Source organism: Ochotona curzoniae, unplaced genomic scaffold, assembly GCF_017591425.1.
Source record: "Ochotona curzoniae isolate NIBS_2020 unplaced genomic scaffold, NIBS_Ocur_1.0 scaffold_2476, whole genome shotgun sequence".
In the NCBI taxonomy this organism is placed as follows: Eukaryota; Metazoa; Chordata; class Mammalia; order Lagomorpha; family Ochotonidae; genus Ochotona; species Ochotona curzoniae.
This window is the reverse complement of record NW_024467095.1, coordinates 2885145-2904719: the sequence shown is the minus strand read 5'-3', so window position 1 is coordinate 2904719 and position 19575 is coordinate 2885145. Positions and strand designations below refer to the sequence as shown.

Sequence of the window (19575 nt, the reverse complement as noted above, 5' to 3'; positions counted from 1 at the left end):
TATATACATATATATATATCTTTCCATATATTCTTCTTGATCTTTGTAATATAAAACATGACCATAAATATGTTTTCTGACTCTTTTGAAGAAAAGACAAGATCAGCAGTAATCGGGTCAGAGAGCTATGTAAATACCTGCATAGGGAAAAAATGTAATATTAGATAAAACTATTTGTATCCAAACTCAAAAATAAGCAAAGAAATAGAAGATCAAGATCAAATGCGAAAGACAAAGAAAGTTGCAAATGTTGCTTGGCACTTGTGTAGGGATGACGAGGATGATTTATCATGAGAGTTGCCATTGTTCTGGCAAGTTTATCAAAATACAGTCTAAGAAGTAGTTACCGTTTTATCTCATTCCCTTTGGCTCTTCCTGGGTCTCGATGCTTTGGAAGAGGTTGACACAGACATCTGGCTCCATTGAATGTAGGCTTCAAAGCTGCAGAGTGCTACAAAGGCATACATAATCCTATAATCTCCAAACAAAACACCTTTAAAAAGCCACCCCCCCCCCAAAAAAAAGCCACTGTTTATATGAAGCACCTCATTTTACAAATTATTGTGGAACGTCTCTTCCTATTCTTTACTGAGAAATCAAAAACAGGGTCTGCCACTACACAAAAGTGTATTTATCATACTTTTTGTTTAGAATTTTGAAGTCTGCTCTTTGCAGCTTTGAATTATGCATAGTTATTGACTATATTACGTGCTGTATAGAAGATCTCAACAACTTCTTTCTTACATGTTGCTGAATCTCTGTACAAACAGATCTGCTTCCTTCATGCGTTGTCCGCCCTGTGGCTCAGACTTATCAATCTACTTTCTACTTCTTCACACTTACAGTACATTGATGAGAGAATTCATCAAGGCACATAAAAACATAGAAAACTATTTCTATTCATTGATTACGATATCATCAAAATCACTTATTGTCTATAGCACTTCACAGGTGCAATCAGATCCTTATCAAAATAAAATTGCCATTCTTAACAGAATTACAAACAACAACAACAACAAACCCAAAATATGGCAGTGCAAATGGCCTACAACAGCTAAAGAAGCCCTGAGGGATGCTAGCAGTAGCAGCAAGAGTAAAGTTGGAGGTATTGCAACACTTGGTTTTAAAGTACACCGCATACTTACAGTAATTCATGTACAGATAGGCAACACTTTCAAGTGTTTTGTCCATTTATTTATTTTATTTGAAAGGCAAAAATGCAGAGAGAAGGAGAGCCAAAGAGAGATGTTACATCGGTTTTTCACAGGAGTGGGACTGAATGCAGTGACTACATGAGATAATGCTTCCCCGGGCAGATGTTTAACTTACCATGCCACAGCTCTGACGTACAACACATTTTTAAGTAGACCTCTGACGAGCATACCAGATACTGTCTGTGAATAATTCTAGGTCCTCTATGTTGTTAAATTTTTTTCCTCTCTTGCCTGATTGAACTGTGATGCACCTAACAAAATTTAAATCATTTGTGTGTAATATTATTACTGCTAGTATTATTTTTGGCAAGTCAGGTTTTTTTGTTTGTTTTTGTGTTTTGATTTTCTAAGATGAAGTTCGCATAGTTGACCATGGTGGATAGAAGAAGAATGTCACCTGTGTTTTCCTGTTGGAGTTTGATGGCTTCTGGGTGCAGATTTAGGTCCTTGATCAGTTGGCAAGCTGCAGACCAGTTGTCCCAACAGCATTTGTTGAAGAGACCAGGCTTGTTCCTTGGATTGTTCTTAGTTTTCCTGTCAAAGGTTGGTGCGTACACATCTGTGTGTTCCATTCTCCGTTTCTGAGCCAGTCGCAGCTGCGTGAGGAGCGAAGCTGCATTCGGTATTGCTCTTTATGTGTGTATGTGCTTTTCAAATACATGCATACAATGCATGCATTCATACAAATGTAAAATAGTATGTCTAATCTATTTATAATACGATGTGTATTAAATTGTTTATAATAGCATTGAAGAATCATAAAAATGCCTCAGTGGACATGCAGGAACTGAGGCTATGATAGGAGTTGCATATTTTCCTTTTCTTGCCTTTTTTCTTTGTCTAATGACATTGTTGAAAAACTCATTATTACTCAATCAACATGTGTTCATTTACTGATTAATTTGCAAAAAATGACAAGTGATTAAACGTGTAATTCAGTCTCAGTGATTAATCCTTTCTGTGTTCATCTGCACAAAATTACAATGATCACACTAATTGGTTTCCAGTATATAAATAATAATGAGAATGTTTATCAAAATTTAGTTTGCTCTTATTGGTGTCGAGCAAATAAAATACCTGTTTTTACATATTTTGTGGAAAACTCTAGGTTTAAATGTAAAAAAACTAAACTAAATCTATATGTTACCTTTTGATTAGATTTTAGTTTTTAACAATACTTTATAATCTCTGTGAAACTAATTATATCCAACAAAAATGATATGACTTCTTATTTCAAACATTCCAAATTAGGATTCCTATTTAATGCTCTTTATTTTAGATACTAGCTATGCAAACAGCCTAATTTAAAAAGAAAAAAAAAAACTTCCTTCTGAATCAGTAGTTATTTTGAATTCTTCAAGCCTCCCCATTTTTATTTCAGGAGGAAAAAAATGTCATTTAAATCTACATCACAAAATTTGATTTAACACTTAACAGATTCAGTGATTAATAAATATGTCTGCTAGTTGTTAAATTTTATTACGGCATTCTGAAGAATGTAAGATTTGTCGCTTCTTTAAGACACACTTCCTACCCGATCTTGTTCACACAAGGGAGTTCTAAATTGATAACGAAATCCCCGAGGAAAGCTGCAGAGGACTGTCGATGTCCTTTCTGGAACATGGACTTTTATGTAACAACACACACCATGAGACTAGATCTTCTATAATTCATAGCAAGCCATTAAATGATTTAATGCACTGTAGGTTTTATCTCTAGTGCTGTGAACTACTTCAGTAATCAACATGCTACCTGTTCAGGCATTATCATTCATTCCATGCACTTCAATTCATCTCCTCTTCCCTCACCTCCTGGCTTGTTCGTCTTCACAACAAGCAGCCCTTCCCGTGTCTTCAACCCATTGGTCTTCATTAGTTCGTTGCTTTTTCTGACATGACCAACTGCCACTTTAACTCTCTGATTCTTCAAAGTGTGCTGTGTTTTGATTTTTGATGTTACAGACTATTTTTCCTGCTCTTTCTCTTTATAGCTCAAATACATCTTTTCATTCTTTGCTGTCAACGCAGGATCCTTAATCAAGGATTAAGGCACTAAGAACGCTGTTAGTCCAATATCCAACATGAACTTGTTCAAACTCAATTGTGTATATTTTCATATACTTTTTCAATATTAGTGAATTTGTCATGATTTATTCTTACAGTTTTCAGGCATTTTCATTATACCTCACATGGTAACATCGTCTCCAAGGTTTTTTTCTTTTAATTTCTTCAGCGACACATTGGCCATTCAATAGCATGTTATTTAACTTCAGATTGTTGTTACTTTTGTAATTTTTGTTTCATGGCCTTTCATTTAAGAGGATGTATAGTTACTCTGTAACAGAGGCTATCACATGAGGATGTCAAGATGCAAGGCGGTGTGCATCTCTGCCATTGTCCCTACCAGCACTGTCCGGATACACTTAAATAACAGGATTTTGGACTTATGAATGTTTATGAGGCATTATAATATTTTAACAATATGGAGGAAATCAGGAGGGGGTAGGAACTTGGGGAGAGGGAGCAAAAATCCCAGCACCTATGAAACTGTTTTATGAATTAGAAAATAAATAAAGTTAATATAAAATCCCAGTTCTGCTTTATCAGTATTTTTGCTTTCTTTCAGACATGGTGTACTTTTTAAAAATATATGTATTTATTTATTTACATAAAAAGTTATAGAGGGAGGGTAGGAGGGAGGGTAGGAGGGAAGAAAAGACAGAAAGAGGACTAGAGATTTCATCTGGCTCACTCATCAAACAAAACAACCAGGACTTGAGCAGGACAGAGCCAGGGACCTGGGATACCATCCTGGCCTCCCAAAATTGGTGACAGGGACCCAAGTTCTCGAACCATTTGCACATGACATTAGCAGAGAGCTATATTGGAAGTGGAGCATCCGAATGTAATGACATAAGATGACAGCATCCTAGGCCAGGCTTAATAAGCTGTGCTACAACACCATCCTCCAATGCATATTTCTTAATGGATAATTTCTTTATTATTCAGATGGCCTAGACACTTTTATAATTCCACTCTGAACATAGTGAATAACAGCTGTTCACAGATAAACTTCATATGTTTGCTATGCAGAGAGAAGTTTTGATGATTTGCTTTTTTAAATTTGAAGAATATCTCATAGTGATGATGGTCCAAGTTTTATTCTAACTCAAAGAAATGTTGTATCTGAAATGATGACATTTCACTATCAAAACTTAAGCAAAAAATATACACAAACAACAATGCTTAGTTAAATTTCAAATTTTTATATTATCAAACAAATAAAATATCTCCATTGTAGAATGAACGTTCTAATCCCAGTTGTAAATAACTGTGGTCAGTGTGAGAAATCACTGATTAATTTATCTGATCACACCTTTATATTAGAGAAAGAATGGAAGTGGAAATTAACAAACTTTACAGATACAATACATAAATGTTTCATCTGTGGTCCCAGTGCCCTATTTCCTAATTCTCACTCTTCAAGTAGCCTTTTAGTATTATCTCTTACAGAGATTTTCTTAAATCTTTGCTTGCCCATGAATTTCCAGGCTTGTGCACACATTGTTGCTGTGAGGTCTGTGTAGTCAGTCCATTTGATCTTACGTATTGAAGATTTAGTGTGAATTGAGGGGACTTTGATGTCCTGAGAGATGCGAGTGGATGGTGGAAGGATGAAGGAGGGCAGGTTGGGAAGCTGGGTGTGAGAATTAATTCCTGCACCTCTGCTGCCCTCACCTGCCTCGGGGGGACTGTCAACTCCAGCCATTCTGAGTGTCTCTGGCCTGATTCCATTTTTAGGTTCCCAAATGACCGAGTTTCTCACCTCAGATATCCCCTGTGGCTCTAGTTTCTGACATGAAAGTTTCAGAATCAGGAGGACTGAAGCCAGACATTGCTTTGAAGTATGGCTATATTAATCTGAGAGTGTGTAAAGGGAGGAATGAACTATTATAAGCTTTTCTAAGAGAGGATGAGGGTGACTTTTTGGGCAAAGTCAGTCTTTTTTCACTTTACATTTGATTTAATTCACTGGCTTAATATGAAGTAGCTTATTGAAGCTCACTATATTTGTTTCCTATGCAGTATAGCCTGCACCTCTATTTCTTTTGTGAATAAATCATTTGGAACTAGTGGAAGGGCCTCACACATAATAGGCATCTGATCATGTTTCCATGAATGGAAGACCATTAGAAATAATTCTCTTTTATTTGGAGTTCTCCCGTGTCCCACTTTCACTATCTGCATTCATATTAATCAGTCTACAGCTACCGCCTGCTAAGAAATGTCCCTTCCTGACATTTGCCTCAAATACAAGGTAAAAGAATCATGAGCGTCCAGCTTTATGTAGTGGGTCAGAGGTGGATGTTAGAAAAAGCAAATACGGACATGATAAATGGCATCTCTGGAGAGGGGAGTAGCCATCATGGCTGGCTTTTTCTTCCCTTCTGTTCAGTAAATGTTTTCCTTTTCAGTAGAAAACAATTCCCCTGCTACTTGTTGTTCCCTTCCTGAGTTCTGGGAGATGATTTACGTTCCCCCTTTGGATTTGGCATGGGTCTCTGGCAGTGTCTCCTTACCGGCATAGTCTGTTGTGACACATATGTGCCTTATAGTGTTTATTCCTAAGATACATAAAATATGTACTATGTCATAGTCACTTATGCATGTATAGCCAAGAATCATAATAAAAAGGAAAAGAAAGAGTATTAACATGGCCAGCTCTTGCCTTCAGAAAAGTGTAAAAGCCACATGATTTCCTAAGGGAAGGGAAGAGAGAAAATTTGGGGCAAAGTTAGTGCCGTGTGGTGGGAAGAAGAGCTGTCCCACTTTGCAAATGAAGTAAGAATGAGGGAGGGTTCCGTTAGTTTCTGATGTCATCCACCTCGTTTCTACATCCTGTTTGGCCAGTGAAAGCAGTGTCCGTTATGCACATCATTCCTTGCTGCAGGAGTCGGACATTCTAGCATGAGGCAATCAGTCCACATTGAGTTTAGTCTCTCTCCAACCATGCAGCGTAAGTTGTGTCATTATAAAGAATTGACGTTCAACTCAGAAAGTGGTAACAGACGTGAAATTCTTGAGGTACGTTTGACTTGAAGATATTAGGATTAAGTCAGGTCTGAATTGGATATGGGAAGAAGAAAATGCTAGAGCTGATTGCAAAGGCTTATGGTCCATGTGAATGTCACTCAACATCTCACAGCAATGTCACTGCTGCTGCCTCCACATTCTGATTCCTTAATTCCCACACATCATTAACATGCAAATGCACAGAACAGGTACACATCAGCAGACAGCCCAGTACCATCCTCATCGCAAAGAGGGAAAGTCCCCACAGTAACAGAAGCTTCCAGCAGATGCTGAGTCACTAAGGTGATTACACTGTATTGTGTACTGTATGCCTAATTTTTTATTTAAACTGATGATCTAATGGTGAAATCACATATTTAGTGTCTGTATTAGTCAGGATTCTCCTTTGTCTCGTGTAATCATTAAACAAATACATAGAAATTAACAGTAGTTATGAATAAATTAAAAATACAATAATGCTTTTGGATGAGTAACCTAGAGAAAACATTTCGTGAGTAATAAATGGTAAGAAGCTTAAGAGGAAGATGCTTTTAAGATAGGGCAGATTTCAAGAGAAAATTGATAATTTTATGTGGATTTATAACTAATGTATTTGGGGGCCTATGCAGTGGCATTTCAGGCTAGTCCTCTGCCTGTAGTACAGGCTTCACATGTGGACGCTGGTTTGATTCCAGACTTCCCTGCTTCTGATCCAGCATCTGCTTATGATCAGGAAACATTGCCAAGGATGGCTCAAATCCGTGTGTCCCTGAATCCATGTGAGGGGACCCAGAGGAAAATCCTAGTCCTGCCTTGGGGCCAGCCTAGCTCTGGGCATTACAGCAGTTTGGAAATCAGCAAAACTTTCTCCTTATGGCTGTCCTTTTATCTCAGTAGAATGTCTTTCAAATTAAAAAAAAAAAAAACTCTTAAAAAATAAAACAAGGATCTCACATTCAGACTCAGCCAGTCTGTTCTCCTCCTTTCTCTCCTGTGTGGTTTTTCCTTTTCATTTTTTGGATGCCCCGGCCTTTCTTTCACAAGCACATTCAGAGCTGTGGTGTTGGTGTTACTATGGCAACGCCTAAACTTTAGATTTAATGCTCAATTTTCCCTATTTTATTTCCCCTTCAGAAAATACTTTCTATCTCTCTGCCTTAGCGCAGTGACATTCAAATAAGCCCTACTCCAATTTCAAAGATAAATGCCAAAAAGAGTAATCAGTGAAATGTGAAGAAGATTGCACTTAGTCCTGCGAATTAAGTAATTAAGACAATATAAGTCAGATCTAAAAAACTTTTTTTGTTGTTATTGTTGTTACACATTGTTTAGAGATTGCTGTAATGTTGCTCTCTGACAACTTCAGCTATTTTACCCACTTTTTATGTGTATATAAAATTACCTGAGGGAATACAGACACTTAAACTAAAATTCAAACAGGAGGAAAGAAATTCAAGGCCGTCCCCAGGAGAGAAGGACCTACGAGTGGAATGAGCCACAGAGCCTTCCCCGTCTGAGCCTAACTAGGCTCCTATCCATCTTTGCAACGATTCCCTCCAGCCAGAGTAGGTTTTCCACCCTGTAATTAAAATAATGAATAATCAAAATAGTCCTTCATTGCTTCTTATAAATTTTGACTGAATTTTGTCTTCTGAGACAGCAGAGGTTGAGTCGTATCATTTATGAAACACTTCATCATTGAGGGTGAACTGAGATTAGAATCACTTGGGCCTTAGAATCAGCCAAGGACCTAAGAGTAGAACATGCTAGAAGGAGGAGGGAAAAAAATTCAGCTCTTTTAAATTTTCATCAAAAGATCAAGCATATTCAGTACAAAGAAGTAGTATGGAAAGCACGTGCAGCTGAGTGCCGTCATTTCTCCCTTGCTCTTCTCCTTAATTCCTCCTGGTCGACACTTCCAGTGAAACGTCGTTGAGTAGCAAACGCTTCTTTGGATTTTGGCTTTTATCATATTTGGGAGGCAGGGATATCACACCGTGTGGTTATTGCTACAAGTGGTTAGATTCAACGCTCGATTATCTGTGTGATGAAACATTCTAGGTGATTTCTAAGGCAAACGACCAATCATTGAGTTGAAAATTCCCTCAGGAATATGAGCCAAAGGATCTCCAAGAACAGCAATGCTGACTTTCTTGCGAGACAAGCTGTGATTTAGAGAATTGTAAAACATAATTTGTTATACTTGCAAGGGAGCCATATGATATCAGAACAAAACAGGAATTTTATGAATAAATATAATGTGCAGTTAGTAATTTATAGCAAGTGAAAGAGACTGCTGAAAAAATAATGAGAACAAACATGTCTCTGAACACATTTCATAAACAAAATAAAATGGGTATTTGTATGAAGACAAACAGCCTAGTTGGATACATTCTCTAATGTAAGAAAACATAGTAATTGAATTGCAAATAAAACAGAGGCTTACAAAATGAATATTTTTCTTTATAGCTCTAATTCACAGTATGTATAAAGGTGTCAGCAAATTTCTTCAGGCATTGCCATGATCTCTACATGATAGTCCAGAGATCAAGCCATGAAAAACAAACCTGATCGGTTTTGTAACCTTGAACTGCACAATGTTGCATTTTCTTATTCTTCCTTCCTTCTTACCCTTTTTATCACCGTGGATTTCACACTTCATGGGTTGGGGAGTGGCCTGTCTCCAATCTTTCGGATTGTTAATTTTTTGAGTTTTTGAATGTGCTTACGAGAATATTAAGTATCTTCTTTCCTTAAATAGGTAAAAACAGACATTGTCTTTAAATATATATTTATAAATATATATATATATATTATTGGAAAGGCAGATTTACAAAGAGAAGGAGAGACAGAGAGAAAGATCTTCCATCCACTGGTTCACTCCCCCAAGTAGCTTCAGTGGCCAGAACTGAGCTGATCTTAAGCCAGGAGCAAGGAGCTTTTTCTGGGTCTTCCACCAGGTACAGAGCCCCAAGATACAAAGCCACACTTAGAATCAGTGGTCAGTTTGACACGAGTCATCAGATCTGTCAGAGTCTCATTCCATACATTTTTAGCCAGGTCAATAACGTTAACAAGAAATAGCTAACTTTTTGAGTTTTCCCCAATTTAAGCGTATTTATATACTACACGCAACTCTTACATTTAAATCTGAGCAAATAACTAATAACTTAATGACTCGCATAACTAATGGGCACCAAAGGAAAGTAGATCTTGGCTCTCTTGAACGCAATGCAGCCAAAGAGAAGTCTGTGTTCAAAATAGCTTTAACCTCAGTCATTCACACACGCAGAAACTGTGGAACATACAGAGTATTAGCATATAAACATTTCCTGCAGAGCACTCCTTCTGGATCTTATAAATGATTGTGAAAATTATGTTGTCAGTTGTGTTTAGAGAAAAATGTCTGATTTTAGACATAATTGAACCATATAAATTCAATGTGGACCAAGACTTAAAATAAATTTGTTCGTCTGGTTGTAAGTCGTAAATGCCAAATATGAAATACAGTATTACAAAAACATCATAAAGAGTTCCTACGATAGAGTGGTGTTTTATTATGTCGATACCAAAATTCCATTATTTTGAGAGCTATTTTTGCCTATAAGGTTTGTCTTTATTGTTTGGCCCGCTGGTTGTTAAATTTCAATAGTACAGAAGAGGAACTTTCAGAAATGAATTGTGGAAAGCAGATTTTGACATTTACAGCATGATTTTACAGTCAAAAGGGAGGGGTGGGAGACAGGAAATAAAAAATCGCTCCCTATCTGGTACTGACTTGCCATGGGATTTTACGATGAAGCCCAAGCCAACTTCTTCCAAAATTGATCAATGTGTTCAAATTGAAGATTAAAATATCTAAAAGTGTTTCTGTGAGTTTTGAAAATAACTGAAGAATTTTTAAATAAGAAACACTGAGTATAATCAAACTGAAAACACAACTCTGGACACAGTAGACTGTGTGCTGTCAATCCAAAAATGCTTGAACAACAGATACAAAGAGTTGGAAGTGAGAAACAAATTCCATTTTTTTATTGGTTGAAGATATGCCCCAGAGATGCCCATATCTTCTTTTCAGAAGTCTGTGACTACAGTAATTACCAGTTAAAGGAAAATTAGTGTTTATGGAAATTAAGGCTGCACAGCAACTTATTTCCTTTTCTGGTCTATTTTATCGATCTCAAGGTAATTATGAGTTTCTTTACCAACGTGGAGGCGGGAGAGTCAGACGAGGACTGGAGCTGCCACACTGCTCTTTGGTAAACGTTGGAAGGAACCTCAAGTTAAGGAACACAGTAAACTGAAAATGTCCCTTCCTCCAGACCTGAAAGAATTGATCACAAGGGAGACCTGGAAGAAGCTCCTGGCTCCTGGCTTCAGATTGGTGCAGTTGTGGCCCCCTGGGGAGTGAATCCACAGACAGAAGATCTTCCTCTTTGTCTCTCCTCTCTGTATTTCTCACTTTCCAATAAAAGCAAATAAATCTTTAAAAACGTCATTGTTGAATTAACTTTTGCTTGATCAAATGTGGTTGCAAGGGCAGGTTTCCTACCGAGCCTGTGAAATGACGTTTTTTTTTTTTTCCTCATAATGGCTTTCTTATCAGAACAACCAAAGGGAAAGATGTACTCTTACATTTTTTTCAACTTTGGGTTAATTTTAGGGAAAGTTAATAAACTTATAGAAAAATCTTTCATTGCACACAAGAGATTTCGTAGAATAGTAATGAGCTTTTTAAATGAGAGCTTGAGAGCTGTACACTAAACATTTTAATTAAAAACTGCTCTGATCACAGCATCTGTTGGAAATTGACCTGACTTTGGCCACACGTGGGTGGGATTTGGGACCCAGAGCCACAAGGGCCCTCAGCTCAGCTCCCGCCACTTCAATATGGAGAATGAAACCCAGATTCTGACCTGAAAAAGAAAAAAAAATGGTCTTAATCAGGATTAGTATATTCTCTGGATAAACCAAACTGAAAAACTTGTAATGCAACTCTAAAAAGTTCCCCCCCCCAAAAAAAATGAAACATAAAACATCTATTACTGTGGCTACAAGCTATTCCTTACCTATTACAGGCCTTTGATTTCTTTTGTCTTGTTGGTGTTCAATACACTGATAACATAAATAAATTCAATAGCTCTAAACTCATCCTTGCTTAGTCAATGTTTAGCTTTTATTCATTTATTTTTTCCTCCTGAAAGTGAGACGGGATGAAGAAGAGACAGAGCCACATCGCCCCTCTGCTGTGGACTCAGGCCACGTTGATATTTGAATGCCCCAAGCAGCATTTTCACCATAGTGCCAGATGTCTGCCCCGCGATTTTCCTGCTTAGATTCAGGAAATAAACGTCAGTGTTAAGAGTGAGGGATAAAAGCCCCCAGTTGAGTATGGAACACATTTGGCTATCGTCTCATTTATTCAAACAAATAATTCTTTGACTTGAATAAAATGTTTGTATTTGTTGACCTCATTTTCTTCATGGTTTCAGTTAACGATTATAATTCCATGATGGAAGAAGTCTCAGTGCTCCAACATCTGCGTTTCCACAGAGACACAATGTGAACTGAACAGGGCATTAAGAAATAGATGGTGGGCCCGGCGCAATAGCCTAGCAGCTAATGTCCTCGCCTTGAATGCGCCGGGATCCTATGTGAGCACCAGCAGCCCCGCTTCCCATCCAGCTCCCTGCTTGTGGCCTGGGAAAGCAGTGGAGGACGGCCCAAAGCCTTGGGACCCTACACCCATGTGGGAAACCCAGACGAGAATCCTGGCTCCTGACTTCGGATTGGCTCAGCTTCAGCCGTTTTGGCTGCTTGGGGAGTCTACCATTGGATGGAAGATATTCCTCTCTGTCTCTCCTTCTCTTTGTATATCTGCCTTTACGATTTAGAAAAGAAAAAAAAAAAAATGGCACTCTCTCCTAAAGTTCTGGGACTACTCAAAACAACTAACATATAAACAAAGAAAATCAAGAAAACCCGAAGGTGTATTCTTGTGTGTCCTGAACTGAATTTCAAGTTGAAGGCCAAGAGCCCGAAGCTCCAGCTGGTTTTCCCTGGTAGGTGGCAAAGCCCCAAGCACTTAGGCCATCTTCCGCTCCTTTCCCCTGTGCGTCATCAGGAAGCAGTCCGAACCAGGAGCCGGGAGGTTTTCGTATCTTACGGGGCTGCTTAAGTCACTGTGCCACAATACTGGCATTGAAAGTGGGAGAATAACTCATTGAAACCTGCAAAACTTGTAATGATTGTTAACAAAGTTGAGCTTTACAAGGATGAGTTTGTTTGAATCTCGGAGGAGACTGGGCCGGGAGCCTGGTGCTTCCCACCGTCTTCCCCATGCGGGGTCGAAGCCTTAGTGCTTAGGCCATGTATGCTGCTTGCCTCAGGCCATCAGCAGGGTCTGCGTGGAAAGTAGACGGGATAAAGTCACCTCCTCTCCCCTGCCCAATAAGAACGCTCGCGTCAGAAGCAGCAGCTTTGCTTGCTATGCCACCATGTGCAGAGGGAGCCTAATCACTGATTAAAGAAACACACAGGGGCCAGTCTGATGTAGAAGGCGGATCTGCACCTGTGCTGCCCGCATCATGGGCCCTGGTTTAAATTCGGGCTTTTCCACTTCGCTTTCAGCTCCCTGCTGAAGGCCTGAGACAGCATCGGTGGGCACACGATGCCCTGCGCCAATGCACATGGGAGACCGGCGGGAAGCGTTGCTGCCTGCCTTTGGATTGGTTCTACTCAGACGTCACAACCATTTGGGGAATGATCCAGCGGATGGAAGGTCTATCGCTCTGTCTTTGCCTACACCTTTCTCTTTCAAGTAAAAACAATCTTAAAGAACACACATTGCATTTGCATATTTATTCCCAAACTGACTCCCAGGAGGAAAAAGGCAAATGGTGAAGTCACCAGTTTCTACAGTAATTTGAAGGCCTGAAGCTTATTGAAGCTTATAAGCTACACTAGATGGTTCTGTGGTCCCCAACTTGTTCAAGATGCAGGTTACCCGGGAACCGGCAGCAGGGCATCCTGATTGGGCGGGCCAGCTTCCTGGCTGACAGGTGTTTTCAGTTACCAGTTTACATTCACAAGCTACGGGTCTGTGTGAATACAACTGAAGCGATGAAATCTCTGGCAAAGGGCTAACAGGTGTAGAGGGCTAAACAGAAGGCTGAAAACACACCCACCCAACACAAGCAGTGATAAAATACCGGAGGATCGAGTCCCCGTGTCTCCTCACTCTACACCCATCCGCCAGTGCTTACCACGCGTAATTCTGTTCTGTACAGTTATATGGATCAGCTTTGGTGTGTGCAGAGTAAGATGTAAAGACTGGAAAATAGATCTAGGAAAACAGATGATCAGCATCCAGCTCGGGGTTACCCTAGTCAGCAAGGTGTGAATTCAGTGATAACTAAACACAGCTTTCTGGCAAATCGTCCACCTCTGGATGGAGGCTCCCAAGTTCACCAACACTAACACGCAGAAGCCTCCTATGTGGGCGAGAAGAAGGGCTGTGTCGCTTGGAGGGCAGAGAAAGCAGAAACGATGTTCTGAAGCACGTTGTCCATGATGAATGTATCATTTCTCACTTGAAGAGAGCCGTCATAACCGAAGTGTTGGAATTCCTCTACGCTCTCTGCTTATGATGAAGTGGACACAAAACGGCCTGAGAAGGACGAGTCTGTAATAAAGAAAACGTTCCATGGAGCATACTTTGCCATCTGTAATTATTCTAAAAACATCTATTTGCATGAAAAACAACACAGTTTTAAGACATACAAAGCTGTGTTAATGGCTGTCTATATTTCCATAAAAACAAATGCCAGAAAGGCAGAGACGTAAAACAAAATTGAACTTGCAACCGACACCAAAGGTGGACTGTGCACTTTAAAACAAATGAGCAGACTGTGTAAAATATGTGGATAATTATGCGCATATTTAACCGTAGCTCTCACCATACAGCTGATTCTCCTGAGATGTCTTTATTTTTATGTGGTTAAATTTGCTAGCTTCACTAGAAAGCGCTGTTTTTAAAAATATAAATGTCTCACAGGGTTTTTTATGATGAGATTTTCAGTATACTCAAAGCTCAGTATAAACTGTAATAGTTGTTGAATTGTAGCAAAATGCAGTAACTGTTAATTTGTGGAAAAGCAATTTGTGCCTTCAAATCAAGTGGGTGAAGCCAAATAAAGCCTGCAAGAAACGGAGGACTTTTCATTTTAGTCCTCAAGAAGAAGCCTTCATTGCCTTCCTGCTGTACTCGCGGTAGCAAAAACAATTCTAGTTTCTTTGAAAACAGAGAAGAGACAGGAAGAGAGAGAGAGAATAGAAAGGAGACAGTTTTAAAAGAGCTTTCTACAGGATAAGAAATAAGTTGGGATTGAATCTGGGCACCTGTGTTGAGCCACCACGACTGAAAGCTCTTTAGATTGGACTTGGAGCTCGGGACACCTAGCCGCGCAGGGCTTCACCGAGAGCCTCGCACCGTGTCCTGCGGACGCGACGTCTGAGAAATGCAGAAACGCTTCTGCATGCACAACAACCTGCAGTTTCAAGTTGTTAGCACTTTTCTCTTAAAAGAAAAAAAAAAAACACTTTCATGGCCATTATTTTATTTTGCACTTGTCAGATAAATACTTCTAATTGTAAACAAAACAAAACAAAGTGACGGGACTCCCATTTTACTACATGGGAGAGTGCTCCAGGCTTCTGCTTTCATTCTGGCCCAGCCCAAGTCTTTGCCTTCACTCAGGAAGTAAAGCACTGGACAGAAGATCCCCGCCTCCGCTGACCTCCCGTTTCTATAACTTCCACTCAACTAAATAAAATCTTTAAAAATAAATTAAAATCAATTATATAATTGAGCCTTACCAAGAAGCTAAACAATCAAGAAAATGTGTTTTATCATGAAGAAAGAAACTTTTCCTAGAAGCTAATCCAGGGAGTCCTCAGATGTTGCAGTCATCCAAACTTTTTCACTTGAGCTCACTCCGTCATCGCTGAGCCTCTTTCCACTGTCAAATTCTGCCGTTTCTACCCATTAGAATTCTTACAGTGTGAGTTGTAATGCCATTGCTGCCTCTTTTCTCAAATTGTAGACTCAAATAGGTTGAGACAATGTGCAAGTATCTCTTTTATCCCGAGACTATTTGTATCCAGGGTAACGGCCACATATTGTTTATCTCACAGTGGAATTACCAAGTGTGTGAGCTAGTTTTACCCTCTTCCCAAGACCTTATTTTTCTGTTTCCTTCTAAAGTAATTGTTTGATCCGTACTCATTATCTCATTATTCCCCATTTACTAAACAAACCAAAAATAAATAAATAAATAAATAAAGACCGGTTGTCAAAGATTCTCTCAGTTGTATTTCTTTCTTTTAATTTTCCTTAATTTGGAGTTATTTTGCCAAATTATAGTCAATTGTCACTTTTTACAGTTGTTTTGTTCTCTGCCTGCAGTTAGCAAGTACCAAGCCATCACTCCTAAGGAAAATACATGGTTGGTTCTTGTGAGGTCCTGGATGTAGCTTTCATGAAATTTTAAATAGACAACCAGTTTCATGTAAGCTTCAAAGTGCTTTAGCTACTACATGTTGGGATATTTTACTGATTAATTAACACCGAATGCACTGCCAAGAGCACTTTGCATTGTGCCTCAACAGGTTCCAGCTAACACACAGCACTTCAGAACTTGTGCAATGAAATCAAAACAAATTTGAAAAGTATTCACTACTTAGACTGCAAAAGGGAGCTTTGCACAAAATTACAGTACAGAGTTGAACAAAGAGGAGTGGAGATTGTTTTTTCATCCTCAGCGAGGAACATGCACACTGGGTCACCAGCGATCCGCGCTCTGTTCATGTGCATGTGCACAAACAACCAGCAGGGGGCAGACAGTATTGATTTGAAGATTACAAATAAACCTTGCCAAGCCGGCAAATTCACAAATATGGATCTATAAAACCCAAAGACTGAGCAGCTATCAGGAAAACACGAGGAAAACAGACAGGAATTACTTTCTAGTTTCTATTTTGATTAAGAGTTTCTGTAAGTTTTTCCAATAAATGTGAATTATAAGACAGAGCTTGCAATATGCTTTCCTTGATCTTTCCATTGTTATAAAAAGCCTTCCACAGATAACAAACTTATCAACTCAAATTTTATTTTATTATGCACAAAGACATTTTGAAATGTTTATTTTATGTTTATTGGAAAGACAAATTTACTGAGAGAGAAGGGGAAAAAGAGACCGTCCATCCATGAACCAGCGCTCACATGGGATCCCAGCATGTGCAAGGCAAGGATTTTGTCACCAACCATCATGCTTGCCCCAGCTGCTCCACACCTCATTCAGTTCCCTGCTTGTGACTTGGGAAAGCAGTGGAGGTTGGTTCAAATCCTTGGACCCTTGAAGCCATGTAGGAGACACAGAAGAAGCTGCTGGCTCCTGTCATTGGAAAAGCTCAGCCTCAATCATTGTAGCTATTTGGAGAGTGAATCAATGGATGGAAGATCTTTCTTTCTGTCTCTCCTTCTCTCTGTGAATCTGCCTTTCCAATAAAAAACAAGTATATTTTCAAAAAAGAAAATTAGTTTTAAAAGTGGGTCATAAAATAACATGTTGGTTATTGAGAGGGAACATAAGGTAAGAAACTTAGGAAAAAGCTCTCAGGCAAATGATAATCATGTAACATACAATAATGTGACCCTGATTATAATGATGGTATTGCTGTTCGTGATGATGACAACAGCAGGAATGACAGTGGGCTTTATTTATATCCTTACTGTGTATCCGACATCATAACAAGCTTTATTTCACCAAATTTAATGACTAAATTTCCTTTAGGAAATGATTGCTTCTAACTTTATTTTTTTAATATTTATATTTATTGGAAAGGCATATCTAGAGAGAGAGGGAGAGACAGTGCGAAAGATCTCCCATCCACTGATTCATTCCCCAAGTGGCCATAACGGCTGGAGTTGAGCTGATTCTAAGCCAGGAGCCAGGAGCTTCTTCTAGGTCTCCCATGCATGTGCAGGGTCACAAGGCTTTAGGGCAGCCTCTTCTAATTTCTCAGGCCACAAACAGGAAGCTTGATGGGAAATGGAGCAGCCAGGACAAAAATTGGTGCCCATATGGGAACATGGTGCACACAAAGTAAGGATTTAGCCACTAGCCCAACTTTATTTTTTAATCCATTTATTTCTCATTATATTTGAAAGAGAGGGGAATGTAAGTTAATGCAAAGACAGAGATATGTCTTGCATCTATCAGTTGCCCCCCAGATGCTTGCTTGTTACTGCTAAGATGGACCAGCCCCTGAGACAGGAGACCAGCTCAAACCAAGACTTCGGTATGGACATTAGGAACCCAAACTTTTAGGACATCCTTAACTGACTTTCAGATTGCATCAGCAACAAGCCATGTGAGAAGCAGAGGTGCATAAACAGGGTTATGTATCTACTAATTGGTGGACCCAATGCTTGAACAACCCAGAATTGAATCAGAAATTCCTTTCTGGGACTGTCTCACTTACGCATGGTGTTTATAGATAGCAGTACAGAAGCATCTCTGGGGTGGTGAGCCTTGCTTTTGTAAGTCACTCACTTATAAAAGTGTATTGCAAATTCTGATATGCTCACGTCTTCTAAAACGACTGTTAAGAACACTTTGGATTGCTGAGGATATTTTACTATCTTTTGAAAGGATTTTTCATTTATTTATTGAAATATTTGTTTTTATTTGGAAGGAGGACTTTCACAGAGGAAAGATGGAGACAGTCTTGCACCCGCCAAGTCACTCATTGAATGGTCACATGACCAGAGCTAAGCTGATCCGAACCTGAGAGCTAGGGGCCTCTCCCAGTCTCCCACATGGGAGCAGAAACCAAGGACTTGGGCTGTCCTCCCTGATTCTGCGGCTTTACGCAGAGAGCTGGAGTGCCAGGGAGTAGCGGGATGTGAGCCAGCACGCATTCAGGCCCCAGCACGTGCACTTCCTGTTGGTGAATCAGGAAGTAGGACCTGCTTCTTAACAACAACAGCGAAGATTCAGCAGTTGGGAATAGGATTGAACACCAATATCTGAGAATAAATAGTCTTGCAAATGAAGCTAATTTGATTTTCATTCAGTGGGATGATAATCTTTAATCAGATTCTAAACAAACTACTAATTTGCATTTCCATTTTTTCCAATTAAAGGTATACTCTTGCATATTACTGTAATCCAAAAGTAAAACTCACATTGACCTTCCTATTATTAAAAGTCATTAATAATATAAAAAGTTTGTGCCCCACTTTGTGATCATAAAAGCTCAGTGCAAAACCTAGTACTGATAATAGGAAAACAACAATGTGAAAAATTGCAGCTATTTTTAAAGGCAAATTTTTCTTTTTCTATGTAAGTTATCGCCTACCTCAATACACAGTACAATAACACGGAAGTGGGCAGCAAGGCCTGTGGCCTCCGGCTTTCATCAGTCCCTACGTGGAAATCTCTGTTTCACAGCTGGCCATCCCATCCATTTTGCCAATGAGAAGGTTCTGCGGCTTTAGGGCAATCTATTCTGTTCTAATAGAATCAGCTTGGAAACCTCAGCTGTCCAGATCTGCATATGCAGGGTTATGATGATGCAAGGTCGTGGGTTGTCAAAGCCTCCATTTCCTAGCAACTGGTGAACTAGTTTCTAGGGATTGGTGAATCGAAAATAAATGTCCAAAATCAATGTCAGTTTATTCTCACATAAAACTTTCATTTTAAACTGAATTTGCTTTAATTCTTGGGGGAATTTCCTGCTGGCAGGCCCACTGAGGGAGAGGGTGGCAGTGTTCCTGTGCCGCAGAAGCACCAGGTCTGGTCGAGGGTCCGTCTATTGAAAAGTGAGCACAGATGTGTACAGACTAGCAAGTGTTGAGGGTAGAAGGGCGGTCCCCCACAGTCCCCTCACTTAGCAATGACACTGTGATTGACTAGAAGGCATGCCTAGACCCTCCAATCAAGTGACAGGTCAAGTTCCCCATGCATGGCTAGAAGCTGTGTCTCAGGTCACAGACAGGTAAGCCGTGACTCACGTGAGCGCATGAGCTAGTACTCAGAAGGCAATGCCTTGGGTCATTTCCATCACAGCTGGCTGGCAAACAGGAGGTGGGTTGCATTTGACTCTTAGAGTTGCTTATCAGGGAAGTCCCAGCGCAGCTCGTCCAAGGACTGAGAAGAAAGACAGGTGCAGCCACCTGCTCCCGCTCTTGCCGCATGCCCAGGGAACAGGCCAGATTGAAGTTT

General features: G+C 39.6%; 1 non-coding gene across 1 annotated transcript; it reads left to right on the top strand.

Moving 5' to 3' along the window:
- The first annotated feature begins 11083 nt into the window (after positions 1–11083).
- Positions 11084–11206, top strand: LOC121171053. Its single transcript, XR_005886094.1, has one exon. It is a non-coding gene; the product is annotated as a small nucleolar RNA ACA64 (small nucleolar RNA).
- The last annotated feature ends 8369 nt before the right edge of the window (positions 11207–19575 follow it).